This window comes from Sitophilus oryzae, unplaced genomic scaffold (genome assembly GCF_002938485.1).
Source record: "Sitophilus oryzae breed Bouriz unplaced genomic scaffold, Soryzae_2.0 scaffold_1498_pilon_pilon, whole genome shotgun sequence".
NCBI classification, from domain to species: Eukaryota; Metazoa; Arthropoda; class Insecta; order Coleoptera; family Curculionidae; genus Sitophilus; species Sitophilus oryzae.
The window spans coordinates 1,413,805-1,440,952 of record NW_022146167.1 but is presented as its reverse complement, the minus strand read 5'-3'; positions in this window follow the sequence as shown (position 1 = coordinate 1,440,952).

Genomic DNA, 27,148 nt, shown 5'->3' with positions numbered 1-27,148 from the left:
ATTTATGTTTCTTTAAATGGAAACCATAGTTGGCCATGACTTCATAAGAAGCGTCATTTTCTAAGCTTTTCCATAAATAAAAAAAAATCTTGAAAATTCCATCACCAGAATATATTATGCAAAAAAAAATAAAAAATAAAAATGCAATACGGCATTTTATTGAGCATCAAATTGCGCAACTTTACCTCCATTTAACCGATCCTGAATCTATTACGGTTTTCTAAATCCCAATGATGAGCGTCGAATTCGAGCCATCCTGTACACAGAATTGAATTACAGAGTATAATAATTAAATGAGATATAAATATTAAAGTTTTAATATATTTTGTTTTTAAAATTATGTTATTTATACTTAAAATTTATGAAATAGGATTCAAGTTGTTTTCGTCTAAACATAATAAAATTTTGAGATAAATAATTATCGTTTTTGTATAGGAAAATACAGGGTATTTTTATTAAAGCGTAAATTATTCATTATTCTTATGCTCATAGCTGACTAAACTTTGATCATTTTTAATCTAGGCCTGGCCTCGATTATCGATTTGGCATTTTGTAAAATGACTGTAAACAGGCAGTCTTTTTGCAAAAGTGCACAGAAAATATCATCATTGTTTAATATGCCTAATTCCGATCAGACTTTTTGCTATGTGACTGAAAATAGATAGGCTTTTTGTAAAAATTCATTCTTTTGTGCAAAAAAAAACTCACGTTTTATAATATGCCTAGTTCTTTCTCCAAAAAGCCGGATTATTCTAAATCTGCTCTAAATATATAATAATAATAAAGTGGCTATCATATTTAGAAGTATTATGAAAACTTGAAGTAAATAGTGGTTCTAAGTGCCAAAAAATTAGTTTGTCATGTTTTACTTGTAAAAAGTCATATGTTCCGTAACCAACAACATATCGTCCTATTGCTGCCAAAAGTCACTAACTAACATTTTTCCGAACAACCAAATTCAATCACTAACTATGTTTTGAATCGGAGAATCGATTGCAAAAGTCATTAACTACGATTTCTGGCTATTTATGTTTTATTTTAATACCGAATAGTTACTAACTATAACATCTTTATGCAATGCAATTCTTCTTTAGACGCATTTTTCTCGGATGTAATAAAAAGTAAGTTAGTGACTTTTGGCCGCAATGGGACGATATATAAAGCTCTAAGTGTATTAAACTGTATTGAAAAAAATTCACCGCCCGTTATTATACATTGGTTGCATAACAAAAAATGTTGTTTATCTTGAAATAATGATTTTGGCACATGGAAGATTATTTACTTCAAATCATGTTATATGTTTTAAAGCTTTTAAATACTTATTATTTATCTTTTGTACTAGTTTGACGTTTAAACAATCCCACGTCACAGGTAATCCTAAATTTTAACTATCCCTTTCATCAGCGAACTAAAACAAAAAGCCCGGCGATTATTCTAAACAAGCTCTCAACCCTTCAGCCGATCAGAACTACATTTATTCAGCCCTTAGAAGCGACAAAGGCTTGAAGGAGACACGTCAAAATAAGGGCCAATTTATCAAAGGACGACGGAACCCAGCGGCGCCAAGGAGCGGGGGGGATAAGGGTAAAACTAGTCGTTTTAGAGCAGACCCTAGATCATAATAATAACGTGGATACGAAGGTTAACGAAGTCTCCAACTCTGATATCAACATATTATGAAGATATGTTTTTCTTCAGTCTCCAACAGCAAGGGCTAGAAATACAATTTTAAATTGTTGCATTTTTCGACACAACATGGTATCTTGATTATCTTACAACTTATCGAAAAGGTCAAAACTGTATCCCATAGAGCTTTTGACCTAGAATTCAGTGGTGTAAGTAGTTTTTCGCTCGGAGTTGTCATTCAAGAAAAATGTACCGGTGAGTACTTATATTGACCGGTCTGTACTGTTAAAGGTTTGTTTTACTTCTTTGTAGGTCACATAAATAAAATTAAATTTCCTTCCTTAGTATTTTTATTCAAATGGTTAAATCAAATCGATGTACATGTTACAGTGAAAGTTGGAAATTCAGTGATTGTTAACATTCACTAGGAAATGCTAGCAATTACGCATTAGACCAGTGAATTTGGTATTTTAAAGAGATTTGTCGACTTTTCCTAGTAATTTCTAACATTCACTAGTGAAAGTAACATTAATTACTAAAGGTTGCCAGTAAAAGCTATTCTATTCTACAGGGCGAGTGTGGCAAGGAAGAATGTTGGTGGAAGTTAAGAACAAATAAAACTTGTAAGAAATATTGGATCACCTCAATATTCAAGCTGATCCACATATCTTAAAATTATAATTTACTTCTTTAGTAAATCTTCTTAAAATAACGACAAAACCTTATTCTGAATATTAAAAGATTTTAAAGCGTACAAAACAATTAAAAAAACATTCATAAATATAGGATTACTTATTGGTACAAGGTTTTTAATAAAGTTCTTCATCGTGGACAAAATAAAGTATGCCCGAATTTTCTTCAAAGGGAGTTATTCGTTTTTTCAAACCCGCTACTTCAAGCATATCAAAACGTTTAATAAGTTCATAGCCAGTAGGTTCCTTAATATCTTTTTCTCTTGCACGCTTAAGTTTTGCTATGACTTCATTACATTGCAAAAATTAAAAACAAGCACTATTACATTCTTGCGAGTACCTAGTTTACCTTAATTTTTCACAGAAAATTTCTTCCGTAGGGCAAATACCGCACAGCACTTTTTACAACGATAACAAAACAATTATACATAACCACAAAAAACAAAGCGAATTTACGCCAGATGTCTGTCAACGTTGCCAACGTTTAGTCCAATTTAATGTTACCTTTATATTGCCTATTTTTCAACTTATCCTTATTCATCCTTATATTTTACAACGCGTGGCAACCGCGCTAACTGAATCTTTCAAACTCACTGTTATCGTCCAGGGAATGCTAGCATTCACTAGTAGAAGTTGGTTTCAAAAATAGCTGTTGAACTTTTACTGGCGTAGTCTTAGCAAATCAGTGAATGTGAGCTTTTACTAGTCATTGGTAACAATCACTGATATCCAACTTTTACTGTAACATATATAGTTACTGTATCTAGGAATATACTATGGTTTAAGAGCATAACTAGTCGTTCTAGTGTAAACGTCACAAATGGGCTGGAATCGGTCGCTTATTTCGGATATATGTACAAGTATATATATGAGGGCCAGTGAATTCGTGTCAAACAAAAACGGGACAGATCGATTTGTTGTCCTCTAAAGCAGAAAAAGATGATGAATGGTTGTTCGGGATTTGTCTAGACGTGTATTTAATACAGAGTTATGATAACAGACAGTGAAATATTAGTTGGATATATTCTACTAAGTTTAATCTTGTGTCATTTGTTTTATTACAATGTAAACTAGGGTTGCCACCTGTCTTTTTTTGAAAAGAGCAGTTCTTTTTTGGAACAAATTGTCCTTTTGACTTTTTCTGAAAGCGGATAATTTGAGATTTTCATGCTATTATTACTTATTTTTAAGCATTTTTAAAAATGTTCTGGTAATCAGTTTCTAAGGCATTGTTTATGCTTTGTTTAATGACAAAGTTCTGTGAGGTTCAAACGTCGCCGTATTTCCTACAAAGTTTTGTGAAAAATTTAGTGATAATAACGAGTCTTTGGATATTCAACAAGCTGCTGAAACTGCGCTATCCACGTTAGTGCCCGAGAAGTCGAAAAACTTATACGGGACCACCTACAACAACTTTGAAACCTGGATCAAAGAAAAACATTTTGAGCATTTCACAGAAAAGGTATTGCTGGCCTATTTCCTGAAGTTATCCACTACCTTAAAGCCGTCAACTCTGTGGAGTAAATATTCGATGCTCCGCACCATGATTTACCTGAACAGAAACGTAGATATTAGCAAATTCACAAACCTTATTGCATTTTTAAAAAGAAAAGCTTCCGGATATCAGGCAAAGAAATCAGAAGTATTTACAAAACTGGAAATAGAACGCTTTATGAAAGAAACCGATGACAAAGAATTCATGTTAGCTAAAGTTGTCTTAATCATTGGAGTATTTGGAGCATGTAGGAGGGAAGAAATAACGTTTTTAACCGTAGATGCCATTAAAGATTGTCAGTCATTTATTAGTGTGAAGATTCTGAATACAAAACTCATTTTCCAGGAGTGTTTACGATTACTGAGTATTTGGACCACTCAATGTGACACATCAGCGATTTTTCTTGACGTATCGAAAAAATCAATGCGGTACCCTGCCAGTTGGAATCAATACAATTGGGGGCATGCCAATAAAAAAGATAACGGAATTTCTTGGACTCTTTAACGCCATTGAATACACTGGTCATTGTTTCCGGCACAGCTCTGCAACGATGCTGGCAGATTCAGGAGCGGATATAACAGTTTTAAAGCGACATGGAGGTTCGCGATCAAGCTCGGTTGGTGAACGTTACATTGAAAATTCAATTGAACAGAAACCCGAAATAGCAAAAAGAATCATGAGACAGAAAGATACGCCAAATAAGAAATTAAAAGCAATTCACGTAGAAGCAGCAGCTACCAGCATTGCCAGTACAAGAAATTGACTTATTCCGAGTCCTACAACTTGCATTTCTCTTAGAGACGAAAAGTTGGATGCCCCTTGTATTAACTTTAATAATTTAAATAATTATTGTACCTTTAAGATTTATAATAAATAAATATTTTCATTGTTTTTAACGTTTCATTTGTTAATTTTAATCACTAGTGCCTAACGAAGTGTCACTTTTAGATGCTATAATAGTGCCTAAAAGAATGTCATTTCGAATCTCAAATAAATATCAAAAACTGTCAATTTCGAAACGCATTCACAAAAATATATTATTAAACTGACAACTGATATATTGTCAAATTTAACGAGTGTAACTATAATTTCTCGATATACAGGGTGACGCCTCTCATATGCCGCGGAAGCTCCAAGGAGAACGGTAGTTTATATCGAAATGAAATTTTGGCAGCATATGTAGGTTAACTGAAAGCATTTTATAAAAATATATAGAATTATACAGGGTGTCCCCAAAAAAAGTTACACATCAAAGTTGTGTTTTTTCTAATGGAACACCCTATATATTAATTGATTTTCGGATTCTAGGAAAAAAATAAAGGTGAGTTTTATTAAAGAAGCATATACCTAAAATCTAAGGATTTTGACATATTTCACATTTTGTGAAAATAAAGAGTAAATTTTAAATTTCGATAACAGCTACCTCAATTTTAGTTGACCTTGTATAGCCTGATATTTAATTACAGTAACCATTGTATGTTAAAACAAATTGAAATTTAACCCGAAAAGTTATACAGGGTGAAACAAAATTAATATGGAACATTAGTACTTTTAAAAGCAAGTTACTCCTTTATTTTAAATGGAACACCCAGTATATTTTTCCGGTGTTCAATGGGTTGCCTACCCCTCAGACAAAGATTTTCACAGATATTTTAATTTTTATGATTTTGCGTCAGTCAATCTTTATTATTTGAAAAAAGCTAGGTGGCTGTGTGATATACCTTTTATTAATTTAACAAAAATTAAAGATTGTGGAGTAAAATACTCAAGGGTAATAAAAAAATACATGTTTCAAACATATTTTAATTATTACAGAGTTAAAACTAGATATAAACCTATAATTATGCGACAAAAATTAGCTGGATGAAATCAAATGCTCAAAATGCTTCCTTTCCTGTTAACTGCACAAAATGATTGTCTTTTCAAAAGGACCTTTTTATTTTAAAAGGCATTATGTGGAGTTCTACCTGAAAAAGCAGCTACAATAATTTATCTCATGCTGCCGACACTAGTTGGTCGAGTTTTTTAAACAGTGTCTTTAACATATCCCCATAAAAAACCCAGACTAGATAAAATCAGGAGCATTTAACTATTCTATTAATTGGTGAATGCACACTGCATTCACCAACTAATAGAATCATATCAATTCTTTCTGATGTAGGATAAGTTTGCATTTTCGGCAAATTCCTGACAATTTTTTTTGTTTTAACTGACAAAAAATTATAACTAGTTATTAAAGTTGAACTAATTAGACAGTTATGTTGAAGTAACGTCAGACATATCACAGCCACCTAGGTTTTATCAAATAATAAAGATCTACTCAGATCAAATCATGTAAATGAAAATATCTAGGAAAATCTTTGTTTGAGGGGTAGGCAACCTTAATAGTATTTTGAAGAGACAGGAATTATCCATTAAATATCGGAATAATATACTGTATGTTTATACTGGTTAAATATCGGAATAATATACTGGGTGGGAATAATATACTGGGTGTATTTTAAATATACCATTTAAAATAAGAGAGTAACATGCTTTTAAAGATGACCAATGTTCAATATTAATTTTGTCTCACCCTGTATAACTTTTTGGATCAAGTTTTAATTTGATTTAAAGTAGAATGGTTAGTTTAACTACATATTAGGCTACACCGGGTAAATTCCAATTTAGGTAGCTTTTATTGTAATTTAAAAATTGTTCTTTATTTCTAGAAAATGTTAAATATGTCAAAAACCTTACATTTTAGTCATATACTTCTCTTACAAAAAACACAACTTTGATATGTAACTTTTTTTGGGGACATCCTGTAGAACTCTCTATATTTTTAAAAAGTCCCTGAATTAACCTACATATGCTCACAAAATTTCATTTCATTACAAACTGTCGTTCTCCTTGGAGCCTCCGCGGCGTATGAAAGGCGCCACCCTGTATAATTACTTCCAGGGTATTACCTTTAAATCTTTTTATATTATTTGCAAGGTTGGAAATTGTTTAAAAAAATATTTATGAACGTTTGAAAAAAAAAATTACTTGTGCTATTCGGAGTAAAAATTACTTTTTGTGCTTGGCCTATAATGTCAAAGGTACAGCCTTGTAACAAAAAGTATCATTTTTGATCCCAATAAAACGGTATACTATTGTTTGGAATCACAACATGCAACATTATTTAATTTAGAACTAGAGTACTGCAAGTTTTGAAAGTGCCAATGTATTACTTAAACCGTTCTCTCATTCAGCTCTTAACGAAGATATAGCATGTACCTCCACGTGCCAGATAAATTTTCCACCAAAACAACTCGAATTTTACATCTACTATAGGGAAACGGCAAAGAAGCAGTAATTCCATTTAATACAAACAGGTTCCTCCCGAAAGATAATCGTATTATACATATAAAACGTAGACGGTTGAATATTTAGAGCGCTTCTTGTAGGTATTTTATGTTGATTCATCAGCTTACACAGACGTCTTTCAGCTTTTTCCAATTATTTTTTCTCTAATGCTGATTTACGTCCTGGAGAGAAATAATACTTTATTTTAACGAATTTAAAAAAAACCAAGTCAAAGAGACATATCAGTGCTTACGTGAAGCACTGTCTACACCTAAGGTTTTACCTGTTCAGCCAAAACGTGTCAACTATAACTTTGTGTGTAGAAGAAAAAAAGGACCTTTAACGAAAAGATTATCTTAAGTCTGTAGTGAAATCAAATTCTTAATAGACAAACGGTTGGTTTATATTTTGCTTGAATATATTGAATTAGAATAATAGTTTTAAATACACAAAATAAAAAAATAATAAAATATAATATTTTATTCGCACACGAATGTTTAAACGTGAGGACATACTTCGTTACTCTACGCAGCATCATTATACAGGCTGTCCTATAATGATATTATTATCATTAATTGAGCTGAATCTTTTATTTTTATTTGATTGTTCTGAAAATTTAATTTATTGGAATATTAATATCAATTGTGCCTTTAAAATCACAAGCAAGCACTAAAACTTTTATATTCATAATTTAATTGATATCTGTGTAACTATCCTATTCAAAAGTATCCTCCGAAGTTTTATTTTCTCACTGCTTTAGTTTTTTACATGAACATGACCACTCAAAAGACCTATTCTAGCAAATAACGACCCTGGCATTTTCCATTTTTGAAGTAGGTGGCATGTTACTTTTCAAAAGGATTTTTTTTTCCTGTAGGTACTATCATTCTTTTTATTCACTGACACTGCTGGACTTGTTTCTTTATGGTTTTATTTCCTATTATTTAAAGCTAAAATGCAAGAAAAATATATAATTTAGTTAATTTAAGTGAATTTCATAAATGATCGGTTTACTACACGTATGTATATTATATAGTCACTTATTCAAGTACTTATGGATTCACACACAACATGGCGTATTGGCATTTTTAGAACTTTTTTGGTACTTTTAGTAGGTCGATCCCACTTCTGATGTGGGAATATAGTATGTATTTTTCCTAATAAAACACTGGATTTCCTTCATAACTCCTTTATTCCGTCTTAATATTCAGGATTTTCAGGAGTTTTAGCTTTTGATCATCACCGGTCAAGAGAAATTGTAGTTAGAAATAAAAAGAATAATGTTTAATGTTGGTAGTTATTAAAATTGTTATAAAAATATATAATTCTAATAAAAATAGATAAGTTATAATAAGTATTTATTAACACAAACATCCGATACGCTACTGAAGCAGGTAAGTCAAATTAACGTATCAAAATTCTTTGACATCTGATCTTTGACAAGTAGTAAATAAAAGCTAAAATGCAAGAAAAATATATAATTTAGTTAATTTAAGTGAATTTCATAAATGATCGGTTTACTACACGTATGTATATTATATAGTCACCTATTCAAGTACTTATGGATTCACACACAACATGGCGTATTGGCATTTTTAGAACTTTTTTGGTACTTTTAGTAGGTCGATCCCACTTTTGATGTGGGAATATAGTATGTATTTTTCCTAATAAAACACTGGATTTCCTTCATAACTCCTTTATTCCGTCTTAATATTCAGGATTTTCAGGAGTTTTAGCTTTTGATCATCACCGGTCAAGAGAAATTGTAGTTAGAAATAAAAAGTTTATTGTTCTATAAGATAATTATTAGACTTTCTCTGGAGACAACTGACTTTCGCAAGCTAAGATATTCTAATAATTTTAATTCTATTCTTTTAAGACAATGTGAAAATCATTCAAATAAACTCTTATATCAAGTATAATTGAAACCACTAATTTATTGCATCTTCTGAGGCTTTAAAATTCAATAAATAAAACATTGTGTATAAATGACGTTACAAAATCACAATATGACAACTATTTTTACAGGCAAAAACCAAATCGAACCGAGATTTTATGACTGGTTTCATAAAAGAGCACGTTACTAACAGATAAAACATGGGGAAAAGGGTAGTTTATATTTTACTCTGTATTTTACAAGCTGGATGATTTCCATTTCCATCGCAGTTGCCATTGCAAACGATTATTGCGTATTATTAATGCAAAAGGGTGCGCTGGTTTGTGTGGCCAAATTACGTTCTGGTATTTTGGACAGTTCAAAAATGCACGTCAATTGATTTTGTCTTTGGGGTCGTCGCGCGTCGTTTGGGGAGTTTATGTTGTTGATGTTGACGGTTTATGATTGAAATATTCATTTCTTTTTAATTATGTGCTGGGATCAGGTTGGTAGGTCTTCGAATTTACCCAAAATGAACTTTATATATTTTTAAATGAGGGTCCAAGGAAAAAACATGATAAGCGCCATTTTACTTACTGCCTTTCCCTGATAAAGATTGCCTATTCAGCTCTTGTGCGTCTACTAACAAGGCTCTGTTATTATCCCACTAGAGCTTTGATCGTCTTCCTGTATTTTGTATACTCTGTTTTTTTCTCAGGTAAGATTTCGACAGACGATGACAGAAGAAAAGCAGATGACGTCCCATACCAATCTATTTATTTTACTAAAAAAAGTTTCTAATATTTTTTAAGTTAACTATGGATGAGTTTAAATATAAATTCGTCATGCGTCGTCTCTTGTTGTTTTTAACCTGTTTTATTGGTTTATTTAAAAAATGACAGATCATATTTAAATTTTATTGGCTTGACCTTTGAATAAGAAGACTAAGGAAGGAGCATATCAAAAATCTTAGGTACACCGCGATGGGCCTCAAATATGGCCGACTTAAATTCCGGTTTATCAGTGCCGTTCTAATTTTATTTAAAAAATGTAAAACTATGATGTAGGGTAGACAGAAAAATAATGTCAAAAGGTACCACTTTGAAATTAAAATGACAGACAGATCTATCACTATTAAGGATCTTGTCGTTGGACAGACTATATATGTTATTATGTTAATCTAAATCACAAAATTGATCGGTCAGTACTTAAAAATCTCGACATCAATTCGCTTTCTCGAAAATACACAATAAAACTGTGTTTTAATAAAATGCCTCTTAATTTCATGATTTAATTAACTTTTTAAAAGTCAAATACTTCCCAAACTAAACAAGTTGAAATAATAAACAGCAAAACGCAACAAGGAAAATACAAATTTCGCTAATTCTGCTCATCGTGCTGGCCGTCCAATTTCATAGGTCGATGGAGCTGAAGAAGAAGCACAAAATGAAAAACAAAAATAACAAGGAAGAGCTGAAGGTACACTGAAAAAAATTGATCTAAAGATAAATTCGGAGTTCAAGTAAGTAAAAATAAAATTTTAAAAAATATCTCCTTGCATTGACACTGTCTTTAATTAATTTACACAACTTTGAAAATAATCAAATGATACTACTATGTCTTAAACGTATCTGTCCTAAAAAACAGCTAGCGGCGAGAGCGCTGTAGTCATGATTACTAAATCCCGCTTAATATGGGCTGGTCACATATGCAGAATGCAAGAAAAGCGCCTACCAAATCTCTTTTTTAAAGTGAGCTTGTAGAGCTGCTCCTCTGCTCCACCCCTCAGGACAGCCCTGGGGGAGCTTGTAGACGGTAAGAGGTAACCGGGTGGACACGTATGGGGGATCACGTATATATCGGGCTTTTCAGTTACCGAAAAGCTCATGAAAGAAAGCTCCCTGCTTTAACCATCTTCTGATGCGTTCAAATACTCGTCAGCGAGTAACGGCAGTAAGTAAGTAAATAAGTATCAAAATTAACTGTCATCTTTAGTCAACTCAACGCCAAAATGTTGGACCACTTTCTTTAAAGCTGTACCTAAACTGAATTTTTGAATTTTGCGAGTCAGCCAAAAAATGGAATTAAGAAGATTATTATAACACAAGGACGCAAATCCAGAACATATTATTTCTTTCAATGTATACGATTACTAAAATTAAACACAACGAAATCATTTGCAGTACAATTTGCCATAAAAAATAGAACATTAAAGAGTAGTTTACTAGTTAAGACAGAAGAAAAATCAATTGAAAACATTTTTCATTTTGATCAAAAACTCACATGGAGTAAACACATACATAGATATAAAAATATTGTATGTTTCTATATTGAGGGGAATTAATAAACAGTTATTTATTTAAATAAATAAATAAATAAATAAATAAATGCCTTTATTGTCAAAATTTTTTCAATTTGTAGACAAAGGTAAACTAACAAACAAAGTAAAAAAACAAGGTACACAAACAAACAAACAAAAGATAATACAAAACATTATACAAATAATATTGTCAGTCTTATTGTTAAAATAAACATTTATAAATGTTTACAAAGTCAAAGAACAAAAGAAATAAAAATAATATTCAAAAATATTTAACTTGTTTATCGTAAAATATCAATGACCTCTAAATAAATTCATTTCGATGTCATTAGTAAATATAGCAATAGCAAACATTAGACCAGTGTTTACAAAATCAAATTCGATTTTAAAAATATAATTCATTTACGGCGTAGAAAGCCTTGTCTAGTAAATAAGAGTTCAATGCTTTGCGAAATGAAAAAAATGATGTTATGGATTTGATTTCAAATGGCAGGTGATTGTGCATTTTTTTCGAGTTGTATAATATTGAACTTTTAACTAACTCTGAGCGTGGGGTAGGTAGATAAAGATCTTGCTCCGCGTTCCTGAGTGGATAAGTGTGAGATGGCCTTTCTTGAGAAGCTGATACATGTTTACGTATTAGGCAAACGGATTCAAATATAAATAAGGAAGGAAGAGTCAATATTTTTAATTCTTTAAAAAAACTTTAAACTTTTTTAAACTTTACTAGGATATATTTCTTTCAGTGTACCATTTCCTTCGTCGTGTTTAATATTTTTGCGGCTAATAAATTTCCAAAGAGGAGACGACTCTTTTTTTTCCTCCCGGATGATGAAAGTAAGACCGACATAATTGAATGGTAAGAAAATTTGTTTAGGCGTATTAACGAGTTTTCATTAGGTCCTTGGCACGCCCTTGCCCTTGTTTACAGCGGCGAATTCCGGTTTGTAACGACCAAGAGGGCAAAGGTTTTTGCGTGGGAGGAGGTGGTAAAGGACGTGTTTGGTCCCAAGGGCGAGATTGTTACAGAAAGAAAACGGAAGTTTTCAAGAACATTTTGGGGCTGGAGAGCAAGTCTTAACGTAGACCTAATCAGAGCAACAGGGTGTCTTTATACAGGGTGTCCCAATATTCATAAGAAAAACAACCTAACTTATTGATGTAGTAATAGTGAAAATAATAATAAATGAAACTATACTTTCAGAGTCGATAGAATCAGACCTTTCAGATGGCTGATAATCTAATTCACTTGGTGCAAATGGTTCAGACATTGTTTCATTATCAGACATTTTATCAAAAAAAAATTAACTCTAAACTTTAGCACGTGTGTTAAAATCGCGTACAGCGTTAAATTTTATGGACTTGATCCAATTCAGTTCCTGAAAGGAATTAACAGAATATTCAGAAACTCTACTGGGAAAAACAATCTATACTAATATATAAAATCCTTAAGTGACTGACTCACTGATTAATTACGATTCTGCCCAAACCACTCAACGTAAGAAGCTCAATTTTGGCATACAGGTTGATTCTAGGGTGTAGAGGTTCGATAAGAAGCGATTTTTCGAAATTCCAGTTCCAAAGGGGAAACCAATTCAAATATTAAAATATCTTTTATTTAAAAAACGGTCAAGTTTCCGAAAAAACACTTAAACGCGTATATTTTATTTTGTTTTTTTTTACATATATTGAAACTTTTTAAAAAATCATACAGGGTGTTCCAATAAGTTGGGTAATTGATTAACCACGATTCTGCTTAAACTGCTTGACGTAAAAAGCTTATTTTTGGCAAACGGATTTTTCGAAAGTCAAATTCCAACGAGATGAAACTACCCCTCAAATATTACCAAGTTATATAATAATATCGCCATATTGTTTTTTTCTCATGCTGACATAAACGTGAGAAAATTTTATCCAGTTTGTATGTTAATGGAAATTCTTTTGCTTTGCTTTATCATCACCATTACAAATGATTAATTCGACGCGAACGAAGTCGTGGGTACACGCTAGTATTAATATAAGACATCTTTATTTTTGTAATAAATATAATGATTTGGCTTTCCCCGTGACGTCATAATTATAACAGAATAAAAAAAAATAAAATAAAGAATAAACTTTAATACTATAAAATAAAATACCAGAACAGATTTTCTTCTGACATTAAAAGAGATTTAGGCAGAATCAAAGGCAGCATTAAATCAACACCAGTTCCTTTTTCTGTCAGAACCCGTTACCCTAAACCAAAAATAGCCATTTTCCAGCCGATCGCCTTTATCCTAATGTGGCCCGGAAAACATCCGGAATCTCCAACTTTCGCCTTTTCCCGGCTTAAATCGTTTAGTTCCGATCGGCCGGCATTTTCCATTCGATATCGAATCGTCTCGACGCCTCGTAATCGAGTTTTCCACGTCGGACCGGCCCGCTTCTCATCTCATTTTCCGCCACGGACCAACTTTTCCTTTTCCTCCGTTGTTTGGCTTTATTTCGTTGAAAGAGGAATTTCTTAAAATTCGCCAGAAATTCCTGCCATATAACTTTTCCGGATTTTCTGCTCTAATTTAATTAAGGGAAGGACGAAGAGAGAGACATTTTTTGTCTGGGAATGTCTGTCTCTGCCTTTTTCGATGTTTTTGTTTGTTGAGTAATTTTTTTTTCGAGCGTAGAGCACTTCTAAGATTGATTCTTATAAACCAAAATTGTAAATTTAGTATTTAGGGTAAGTTAAAAAATATCTAGTGTAGATTATATGTTATTTATTGATCAGATATTATGTTACATTAATAAAAATTATACTACCTTATACAGAGTGTTCAAAATATTATATTAAATAATTACTAGCTTTCAACGGCAATAACTTGTTTAATTTAAATGGAACACCCTGTATATTTTACATGAATCAGATGCACAATCTAATTGTCTATCAAATTGTATTATACCATTTTTTACCTATTTCTTCAAGTTTTCGTAGAAAATGCATTTTCTTATAATTTAGACTTCATTTATCATTATATCCATGGAATATTGACATTTTAGATTTTTTAATACAACATATGTACAAAATATACAGGTGGAAATAATAATAATATTGCAAGTCCATCACGACTGATATTGGAGATGGAGAACTACCCTCTATAAAACCGTCCCAGATACTGGCTTTTGTCAAAGCCCTGGGACTGTATGATGAGTTATGATTCAAGAAAGGGGGACACAATGGATCTGTAAGGTCGAAGTGATTAACCCCCCTCCCACTCATTCTAAATTCTAAAAAAATTCTACTTCTAACTTCTTTTTTTTTTAATTTTGAGACAAATATACGAAATCTATCAGGAAAATTAGCTTACACCTCTAACAGATACAGTTTTTTAACGAAATTCGCAGTATTTTGTGGTTTCTGATATTTTATTCGATTCGTCCACAACGCACAAACAGGTAAATCATATTAAAATGGCGGAGTTGCCTAAGGCAACTTTAAAATACCAACATAGTGCATAAGTTGCGGTAACCGACCTTTGGGTCACCTATGACAACCTTTGGTTTAAAAATTGACACCTGCTTTGACGAAATAGGACCTCTGAACCCTACCGACATCTAGGAGGTAAATAAGAAAATGCCTTCTTACAGAGCTCTGTTTTACCTAAGAACAATAAAATAAAGAAGAAAGCTGGGATTCTTTGGTGGTGGTGGTCACATACTTGTTAATAAGATCGCTGACATTAGATCAGTATTTCTATTTATTTATTGTTAAAAAAGCCGTATATGAAGTATTGTTGATTTTACCACTCATTTGAAAATTAAAATCTAATAGTCTCTTCAATTTATGCTGAAACTGAACTTCAGTTGACTGCTCTTCTGGAGGATCATTATTCTCACAGTATTCCTCTGTTGTATGGGCCTAAGGTGTACTGTTATTTATTTCTATAGTATCCATTCATGATAAGCTACCACTAGTACCACTATTACTTTTCAAAATTGAAGTGGATGTTCCTTCGATACATGATTGCGAGGATATGGATGACGAACCTAAACTCGTTATTTCCACTTCATTTTTCGGACACTGACTTGCTAGCTGACTTTCTTCTAAATACTTTTTCCTTCTATTATCTACTATCTTATTTTCGCTTTACACAGTAAGTACAACAGAAGAAATACCTAACCAATTGCTATGTGACAGTACAGTACAGAATTTTTTGAGGTTAGGTGTAGATAGTTCCGCTTCCACAACAAAAATCGACATCGTCGCGCTCCTCGCCGTAATCCAACGTAATGATTGGTTATAATTTTGAAGTTGCTTTGAGTCGTTTAATGAAACGTCGGACAACGTTGTACTACGTTTGTTATTCTGTAGTACAATAAACATGCCTTCTGGCGACGTAATGACAACGGTATAAAACCCAACTTCTAACAACGTTGTGGCCTACAACGTTTGCCAATGTTGTTAAGGGTCAAAATATACAACTGTTTAAGTGCAACGTCGTAGCGACGTTTTGGCTACGTAATTTGAGGTTGGGGTATGCATAGGGTAGGGAAAAGTACCAATTTCAACGTTGCGCGTAGTCACAACTAGTCGGAAGTCGGAATTTTGTTACTTGGGTTATTAACTATCGATATTCGATTTTGAATATATATGTATTTTGATAATAATCTAATATCGGTATGGGTATCGATATTCAATTTCTCAAAAAACTTTCTCAAAAAAAAATTTTCATCTAAATATTGACCTTACTTCAGAAATTATTTGGAAAAAATCGAAATAAAAATGAAACTTCTACACCCAGTATCTCCGAAACTAATTATTTTATGACATACGTTTACACGAACTTTTTTACTTATTCTTATCTGCAGAATATGGTACTGAAGTTTCCGGAATAGGAAGATAGTTTTCTGCCTAATGCCTCCTTCCTTATAGGTACTATATTATCTACATAATTTTGCATATTTCATTTAAACTTTATTATTTGCAATAATCTCGAAAATTATCAAATGTTAAGTTTTATTGTGTCCTCATTCTATCTACATTCTGAGGACTAAAATAATTTCACCGCTCTAAAAGATGTTTATAGCTGTTTTCAGTGTCTAGAGATAAAACTATACCCTCTCTACCGTATCCATGCTGAACAATTTGCCCTAATGTTCGGGTCATTCGTGTGAAAAGTTTCACACTATTAAAATAAATAGAGGACGCTTTACTCTACAAGCTCTTCTGCTCAGTGAAAATTGTTTTCGGTATATTTATATCGTGGGAAAACCCTTGATATTTGTTTTATTTTAGGGATAATTTTCTCAGATTATATCGTGATATGGTTATTAGCAATAATTAAATTTAATTATTATCGATTCGAAATTAGTGTATAGTATACAGGGTGGTCCGAACTGTATTCCGGAAACTTTCTGCAGATAAAAATTAGTAAAAAAGTTCGTATAAATGTATGTCCTAAAATGCTTAGTTTCGGAGATACAGGGTGTAATAGTTTCATTTTTATTACGATTTTTTCGAAATAATTTCTGAAGTACCGGCAATATCTTATACAGAAATAGGCAGAAAATTATCTTATACAGATTGTTATTCCGGAAACTTCGGCAGCATATTCTGCAGATAAAAATAAGTAAAAAAGCCCCTATACATGTATGTCCTAAAATGCTTAGTTTCGGAGATACAGGGTGTAGAAGTTTCATTTTTATTTCGATTTTTTCTAAATAATTTATGAAATAATATCAATATTTGGATGAAAGTTGGTGTTTGGGAGTTTTTTGACATGAGAAATTTGATTTTAATGTCAATATGACCCCTATTTGTAGGGGGCGCCTCTTTAATGTGTTTTAACTGTTTTGAAGAGTAATAACTTTTTGTCCGTGTCTGTATAAAACTACTGAGTGAAAAAGTATACATTTCCGTGACTTTTTACGTAAAAAATGTCTTTTGGTAAAAATCGCTACGAGCCACCGTTCTGAAGATATTGTTGCGGACCCGTGTGGACTTGACCTAACATAACTATATGTTCCGCCCTCAGATGACCTTAACATCGCATTAAAGAATAGACACCGGAATGATTCATTCGAACGTTCGGAGAAAAAACGAGTTCCACTGGAATGGAGTAGTACATACGAGAACATTCGAAACCTTCTCTATGCACCTAATGATTTATGGATTATTCGAGAAACTCTTTAGCTGTGGGTATAAAATCCGACGGCTGGGGCCTGAGGAAGACAGACATAAATAGACGAGTACAGTTGACGCGCTAAAATTTAAAATACATTCTTTCTAGATAAATAGTTATAAATCGTTTGTAAATAGTTCTTTAAGTCTTTTATCGTTGTTGTCTTTGTTAATTAGTGTTAAATAAATTGTGTTTAAATAAATTTTGTAATTTTTTAAATTTCATTATCCTGTTTTTTCCCGTTTACCCATTACCTACCTTGACGAACATGAGAAAACAAAGATCCTTTTCAGGACCACAAATATTTTGATTGAGAAATTTGTTACTTTTTTTGGATTAAAAAAACAAAAGTTGTTAATATAATATCAATTTAAAAGTGTTTTAGTAGTTTTAATACACACTATGATATAAAATTTATTATTATTATAATGTACCGTATGATCGAAAAAAAACGGCGTCCAGTTGGCTTGGAAATGAGGGATCGATGACATTTCCCATATAATTTTACATATAAAATGACAGCGATCTTCATTTCATAGCCATCGTTGACGCCGTTTTTATTCGATCATACGGTACATTATTAATACTAGGTATTATTCATTGGAAATGGCATTAAGGCCCAATTGCACCAATGATTTAAATTTTTCTTAAAGATAAGTAGAGCTTAGAATGAGCTGTATTTATATTTACTTTAATATTCACCTTAAATGAGGGAATTTGACTGATACAATTTTTGAATTTGAATTGTTTTTAATGATACTAACAATTTTAGTTCAATTTTTAATAAAATTTATTTAATATTAATAGAAATCCAAGAGATTTGAAACCTCTTTTAGCGATTTATTCTTCTTCTTCGAGTGCCATGTCCTCAACGAACGTTGGCTATCATATTGGCTATTATAATTTTGTTGGAAGCAGCCCTAAAGAGTGCTGCACTTGATTTTTGGAACCAATCCCGCAAATTTCGACTGTGATTTAGAAGCATTCTCAAATAAATTACAGGTGCCCTTATTTTCTATGAAAATCACACACCTTTTTTCATAGTCGCTGCAGATGCTATAGCTATAAAAAACTAATTTTTTAAGGTGTGAAAATTGCGACACACACTAAATGGACTTGATTTTTCCTATGTCTCGAAGTCGGTGGACCTTTCTGTATAGATAGTTATTTGACTGAAATAATTAATTTGGGAAATTTTTATTTTTTTAAATTAATCATAGATTTTTCTGCAAAAAAATGATGATAAAACAGTTTCTGTTGAACATTTGGCACAAAACATTTAAAATTTATGATTTCAGTCTAAAAACTATTTAGTCAACATGTTTAATTTATGTCAATGATGACAGGTATTGATAATTTCGATTCCAAATATCTCGAGAACCATTACTCCTAGCGAATTTTGCTAAGAGGCTTTTTTACGTAAAAAATGGCGTAAGTGTATATTTTTTACTCATTAGTTTTATACAGGGACGGACGAAAAGTTATTACTTTTGAAACCAGTTATAAAAGTGGCGCCCTCTACAAGTAGGAGTCATATTGACATTAAAATCAAATTTCTCATCTCAAAAAACTCCCAAACACAAATTTTTATCCAAATTTCGCCATTAGTTCAGAAGTTATTTTGAAAAAATCTAAATGAAAATGAAACTTCTACACCCTGTATCTTTTAAACGAAGCATTTTAGGACATATGTATATTTATACGAATACCTGCAGAATATGCTATCGAAGTTTCCCGAATACATTTCGGACCACCCTGTATAATGCGAATTTAGCTGACATTTTTCTTCAACACTTTGCCTTAAATCATCATGTAATATCGCAGCACAAAAATACATTTAAACCAGTGACGCATCTAGAGATTGTGTCTGGGAGGGGTAGTGTGAATATTCAAAAAAGTACTAAATTTGAATTAAATTTTTGCTGTAAGGTATTGTAACTGTGGAAAAATATCTACTTGGATTGGTTTGGATATTCTGTTTTAATTTGTATTATTAACTTTTTTGTAACAATTTTATTTTATACCAAATCTTATCTTATTAATTAATTTCTTTCTGGGAGGGGTAATTACCCCCCATTACTCCTCCTGTATATGCGCCTCTGATTTAAACAATCGAAATGTATTCATATTTAGAGCATCATTTATTAGCATTCATATCTAGCAGACATTACAAGATAAAAAAAAATGTTTCATGGTCGTATACGAATAGAAGTTTCAGATCTCTTCTATGATTACGTTTTTCTCTAGGTTTTACCTAATTTATCTTAAACATTTGGATGTTTACTCTATCTAACACCGAAAAACATCTATTTCTTAGTATAGTGCACGTTTTTCTCTACGAATTTAGAGCCCGAAAGCTAAAAGCGTCTTACGGCACGGCACCTTAACGCAATTATTCCTGAAAACTGGCCGCCCGAAGCGCCGAAACGTCGCCTACTACTTCGCTAATTGCGAATCCGTATAATTTACTCTTTCCAGATTCGTTGGCGCGGCACATTTCCGGTCCAGACGCGACCTAACGTGCTCCTGTTTACGTTTTGCCAGAGCTTTAATCTTTGGCGTGGCGCAGAGGCGGACCTAAGCTTTTTTATGGGCACCGAAGATTGTAAAACATTGAAAAGTTAATTTAATTATTTTTTTTTCATAGCAACTGTTAAAATTACCTTATATGTATCAAAAATAGTAGATAAAATAGTACTTTAACCGCAAGGGTAGATTAAATGATACTTTAACAGCGAGGATACGTTAAAAACTTTATTTCTTCTCTCACGTTTTTTAATTGCTTCCATTTTTAAATTTTTTTGGATATTTGGATTAGTTTGGATATGGCATTTGTTGCCTCAGCCTGAATATCTGTTGGTAATTTACTTATTTCGTTTTGAAACCCGTGATGGTTGTGAAAAAGTGGCATTAAAAGCTGTGTGAACTGTGAACTGCAAAAACCATCGTGGATCGTGGCTTTGATCGTGGCATAACGTCGCGTCGATTTCCAATGTGTCATATATATTTCATACATGTCCTTATACAGGGTCCGGCAATAGTGCGTCGGGCATCTGTAGCTCCTAGAATAAAAAACTTGAGAATTTTGTCTAAGTGCAAACCTAAAGTATGTACCAGGATGTATTTCAGGAAAATATTTTAACTTCTATAGGGTGGCTCAAAAAAGTGTGAGTGGACCTAGATGATTTTTTTTAAATGGAACACCCTGTATATTTTTGCATTTTTGGTTTTCTTTCCGATCACTTTACATAACCCTAAGATATGAATAAATACATTTCGGTAGTTTCAGAGATATTAAAAAATAAATCAAAAATATATATTTTTTAGCCCTTCTTAAAAAAATTATTAAAAATACAAGAACTGTTCAGAAATGAAAACTATATTAGGTATTTACTTTAGATAGTCTGTACTTACTTTGCTATAAATATGAATATCGTAAATTATACAGGATGTTCAAAATTCTACGCCAAACTTTCTAAAATATAAAATAGTTTTTCTTGGGTTTTTTAAATGGAACACCCTGTATATTATTTTTTCAATAGACGGAGAATTAAAAAATGAACATTTTTTGTATTTACAGTATTTCAAAATTTTTAACAGTTTCGCAGATATTTGCGGTTTTATATTTCATATGGCATTTTCCACAGTAAATTTTTATCAAAGCCCCCCACCCAATGATTTATCTCTCGTATTTTACCATTGAAAGTGCCATATGAAATAATACTGCGTGTATCTGCGAAACCGTTAAGAATTTTGAAATACTCTAAATACAAAAAATGTTCATTTTTAAACTCTCCATCTAATAAAAAAATAATATACAGGGTGTTCCGCTTAAAAACGAAGAAAAAAAATTATTTTATATTTTAGAAAGTTTGGCGTAGAATTTTTGAACATCCTGTATATATCACGATATTCTACATATTTATAGCAAAGTAATTACAGACTATCTAAAGTAAATACCTAATATAGTTTTGATTTCAGAACAGTTTTTTGTATTTTACTAGTTTTTTTAAGAAGGGCTGAAAAATATATTTTTTATTTATTTTTAATATCTCTGAAACTATCGAAATATATTTATTTATATCTTAGGTGTATGTAAAGTGATCTGAAAGGAATCCAAAAATGCAATAATATACAGGGTGTTCCATTTAAAAAAAATCATCCACGATCACTCACACTTTTTTGAGCCACCATTTAGAAGTTAAAATATTTTCATGAAATACATCCTGGTACATACTTTAGGTTTGCACTTAAACAAAATTCTCAAGTTTTTTATTCTAGGAGCTACAGATGCCCGACGCACTATTGCCGGACCCTGTATAAAATAAAGTTTCTTACACTGTATTTTATTTAAAAAATTAAAAGAAAATAATAATAAATTTGAATAAATAATATTTGGCGACATAATTCCGGAAAAAGCCCAACCGCATTGGAAGTTATTAATGTTTTAGTTTGGTTGAATTTGATCTTTTTTATTGCCTTTTCTATTCCCCTGTAGATACGCCTTTGGTGGGGAGGGAGAAACTTTTGTAAACGGGACATTAGGAAACGCGAGAGGAAATTAAAACGACTGAGAAAAATTAAACGACTACGGAATTGTTTTTTTTCAGTTTTTACAGATGCAAAAAACCATAATAACATCGTTTTTTACCCTTGTGTTTAATGAACTTCAGATGCCGAGGTCCTTTAGATTAAAATTTTTTTCGAAAAAAACTTATTTTCTTACATTATTAAATAATTAATGCCATGACATGCCATGACGAGAATATTGACAATATTATTTCGAGAATGTTGACAATGTCATGTCAAGAATGTAAAATATGTCGACAATATTATATCGAGAATGTCGAAAATGTAATGTCGAGAATGACATTATCGTGTCGAGAATGTCGACAATGCCATGTCGAGAATGTAAAATATGTCGACAATATTATATCGAGAATGTTGAAAATATAATGTCGAGAATGTCGACAATGTCAAGTCGAGAATGTAGGGTACGTCGACAGTATCATTTTTTTGCCGTTTTGTACCTGTTTTGTATCATTTTTGTTGCCGTTTTTTGTTTTGTTCCCGATTTGTTTCTCATATGACGACAGTACTATGTCGAGAATGTCGACAATGTCATGCCAAGAATGTAAAATATGTCCACAATATTATATCGAGAATGTCAAAAATATTATGTCGAAAAAAATAGTTTTTACTACAGGTAAAAACTATTTATTACGTGTACAAAACTATTTGTTTCACGTAAAATACTATTTGTTACACGAAGAAAACTATTTTTTACCCCTAAAAAACTATTTGTTACACGTAAAAAACTATTTGTTACTACACGTAAAAAACTATTTGTTACATGTAAAAACTATTTGTTACAAGTAAAAACTATTTTTACGTGCAAAAACTATTTTGTCGCGGAAAAAAATATATCTTTTAATTTATTACTTTGTCAACATTTTAAACTACAATTTTTCAAACATGTCCTTTAAATCCTTCAATTTAACAGCTGTTAGTAAGAAGTTTCACTTCAAATTTGCGCACACAATTTTTTTCAAATCTCACATACCTATCCCAGCTAGTCAAACTAAAGCCTGATGCTTTCCATTTCTCCAACTTTGACTCCCCCTTTCCCATGCTGGTAAAGCAGAGCGTGTCTCTCAAATTCGAGGAACAAAACTTTAAAGGGAGTGAGTCCGTTCCACAACTTGGTCCATATTTCAGAATTTACTTCGGCCGCGAACAAGCTGCTTTGCCCTTGGTGCGTTGTTTGTTAACGACCTGCTGGTTAATGCGGAAAAGGACAAAGCAGTGGGTGTATTTTCGGACAAAACAAAACGTATATATCAACGAACAATTGTTCCTGGTCTTGTGTATTACAGAGTGGTTAATTTTTTTTTTAAAAATAAACTATTTGTTACACCTAAAAAACTATTTTTTATGCGTAAAACACTATTTATACGCATAAAAAAACTATTGTTACACGTAAAAACTATTTTTACGTATAAAAAATTAATTTTTATGCGTAAAACATTATTTTTATTTATTTATTTTATGTAAAAAATATTTGTTGCAAGTAAAAAACTATTTTTGTGTAAAAACTATTTGTTACGTGTAAAGATCAATTTGTTACATGTAAAAACTATTTGTTACATGTAAAAAAGATTTTACCTTCGAAAAACTATTTTTACACGTAAAAACAATTTTTAAGTGTAAAAAACAATTTTACGTGTAAAAAGTACTTGAACATGTAGAAATGGGAAACACGGAGAAAACTATTTTTTATACGTAAAAACTATTTCTTGCACCTAAAAAACTATTTATTATGTGTAAAAAACGATTTTCTATGATTAAAAACTATTTTTTACGTTTAAAAACCTATTTTTACGTGTAAAAAGCTATTTGTTACACTTTAAAAACTATTTTTACAGGTAAAAAGCTATTTTTTACAGGTAAAAAACTATTTTTTGTTTGTAAAATCTATTTTTTCGTGTAAAAAATGTTTTTTCCGCGTAAGAAACTATTTTTTTACCAGTAATTATTGTTTTTTCTAAAATATGTAGACATAAGTTATAATGAAATGTAATACTATTTATTTATTTTTGTTACAGATTTTCTACAACAAATCGATGGATGTATACAATGCCAGTGCAGTACATTTATCCTTTTGCTGAATATTGCCAACAATGCATTAGGACAGCTGCACTTCAATTCAACTACCCTCTTCAACATACCATTAGGTGGATTAAATTCAAAATTCAACAGTGGATTGAGAATGAAATTCAACATTGAATAGGAAACTAAATAATTTTAGGTAAATTTTACTAAAAGGTATATGTTTTAAGCCGAATATGTTTAATAAATAACTAATAATTATTGTATTTTGTATAATATATAGATATAAATGATTAATTTCAAATATAATATTTTGGCGCTCAATTTATTTTAGTTTTATGCAACTATAAATGTCTTAACAATTTACATTATTTTTATTTCAGGCAACCATAAATACCTTAAGGTGTATATAGAGTTGCCTATAAAAGCACTAAATTTTTGAATTTAGTTTTTAATAGTTTTTTAATTATTATAACTACCATGTTTTTTTTCCTTGTATTACTTAAAAAATTTCTGTCTGTCTGTCCGTCGGTCAGTCTGTCCTTCTGTCCGTCAAAAAAAGTTTCACTTCAAAAAAGTCCATTATGTTGCGCAGATTCTTATATATCTTATAATATTTTATATAACCTATCAATTTACTGGTTATTTAAAGTTATATCGTATTATCGGAAAAAAACGACGTCCAGCTGGCTTGAAATTGATGATCGATGACATTCCCCTTATAATTTTACATATAAAATGACAGCAATCTTAATTTATTAGCCATCGCTGACGCCGTTTTTTTTCTCGATATATTGTAAAAGAAATAGTGTGTTTAATAGTTTGAAATGTGGAAAAACTAATAAATTAAAAAAATGTTTTTTACGCGTCAAAATAGTTTTTTCGCGTAAAAATAGTTTTTACACTTAATAAATAGTTTTTACACGTAAAATAGTTTTTCGCGTAAAAAATAGTTTTTTACACTTAATAAATGTTTTTTACGCGTAAAAATAGTTTTTACGTGTGATAAGTGGTTTTTACACGTAAAATAGTTTTTACGTGTAATAAATAGTTTTTACATGTAGAAAATGTTTTTTCCCATGTAAAAATTTTTTAAGTGTTATAAATAGTTTTAGACTAAAATGTGTTTTTGATAAAAATAAATAGTTTTTACGTGTATAAAATAGTTTTTACACTTAAAAATCGTTTTTTGCGCTTAAAATAGTTCTTTACGTGTAAAAATAGTTTTTACACGTAAAAATAGTTCTTTACGTAAAAAATAGTTTTTTACGAGTAACAAATAGTTTTAACGTGTAATAAATAGATTTTTACTTGTTATTGAAAGTTATATCGTATGATTGAAAAAAAACGACGTCCAGCTTGGCTTAACAATGATGATCGATGACATTCCCTATATCATTTGACATATAAAATGACAGCAACCTTCATTTATTAGCCATTGCTGACGCCGTTTTTTCGATCATATTAAAAGTAATAGTTTTTTAATCAAACTTGTTAGTGAACAATTAATTAATTATTTATCTTTTTCTTACAGAACCAAGACTTTGCAGAAGGGTACCCAGAAGATTTATTTACCTCAACATAGACATCAGCATGTCCATCAATGCTTTGGATTGAATATACTTTTAATATTATTATTGTTAATAAAATATAATATATCAATAAATAATATTTCATAATAAATTCGTTTTTTATTTGACTAAAATACCGTATGATCGGAAAAAACGCTGTCCAGTTGGCTAGGAAATGACGATCGATCATATTTCCCATATAAACTTTCATATAAAATGACAGCGATCTTCATTTCATAGCCATCGCTGACGCCGTTTTTTTTCGATCATACTGTATATTATAATCTACTGTCTATTCGTGAACAGATAGAAAATGACATTTAATTATCACAAATATATTCTAATTCTAATACTAAGCAACTCAGCAACTTGTTCTGGAATAGACAGTATTTTATATATTATATAATCCTGATCAAAATCCAACAGTATCAGATACTGAAAAAAAGTTTGTCTGAACATACTTGACTTGGTAAATGGTCAGATATTTAAATGAAATATTTTCAAATAAATGGTGAATGCAACTGCTTACTTCCTGGTACCGAAATATACCTCCTCGCACTCATATGTTCCTGAAAATAATTCAAGATTTCTCATTTTGAACAAAAGCTGCCAAAAATAATTTCCGCCTAGCAAATTTTAGAGTACCCGACCAACGAGTTAGAACAGTTAGATTTTTTTGGAAAAACGGCCATAACTTTCAAACTATAAGAGATATCGAGGAACGGAAGACGGCAATCGATAGGGAATTAAATTCTCTATAAGGGTGCAAATTTAGGGGATGATCGGAGACAAAAAAAATTTTTGGGCAAAGATGAAGGAAGGTTAACCCCTTACCTCATTTTTCGCCAAAAATTTTTTTTGTTTCCGATCGCGCCCTCGTTTTGCGCCCTTATAGAGGGTTGAAATGCCTATCGAATGCCGACTTCCGTTCCTCTCTCCCCCTTATAGTTTCCGAGATATTAAGGGTTGAAGTTTGGAAACGAGTTCAAAGTGCTAGAGATAGCAGAAATATCGTTGATCGATGCTATATTTATATGTGGTACTAAATTTACCGTTTACCTCGTCAGCTTTATGCATTCCTGATAAAAATCGGCGGTTTTTGACCTGGTTTAAAAAATTTTGTGCAAGCTTTGTCAAAAAGTAAATTTTCTGGGACTTGTATCAGGAGTACATAAGAATCACTAGGTAAATCATATCTCTTCACGCTTATGTGTCCCTGATAGAAATCGGTAATTTTGGAAAATTATTAAAAATGTTCGTTCAATTTTTGTTAACAGCTAAATTTTCGTGGATTTGTATCAGGAGTACATAAGAGCGAGGAGGTATATACTTAACATTTTTCATGCCATTTTTCTAAGATTTGAAATATCATGGATTTGTAACAGGAGTGCATAACAGCCAGGAGGTCAAGGTAGGTATTATTTTCATTAAAAATACTGTCTATTCCTGAACGACTTGTTAGGTTTTTTCGTAT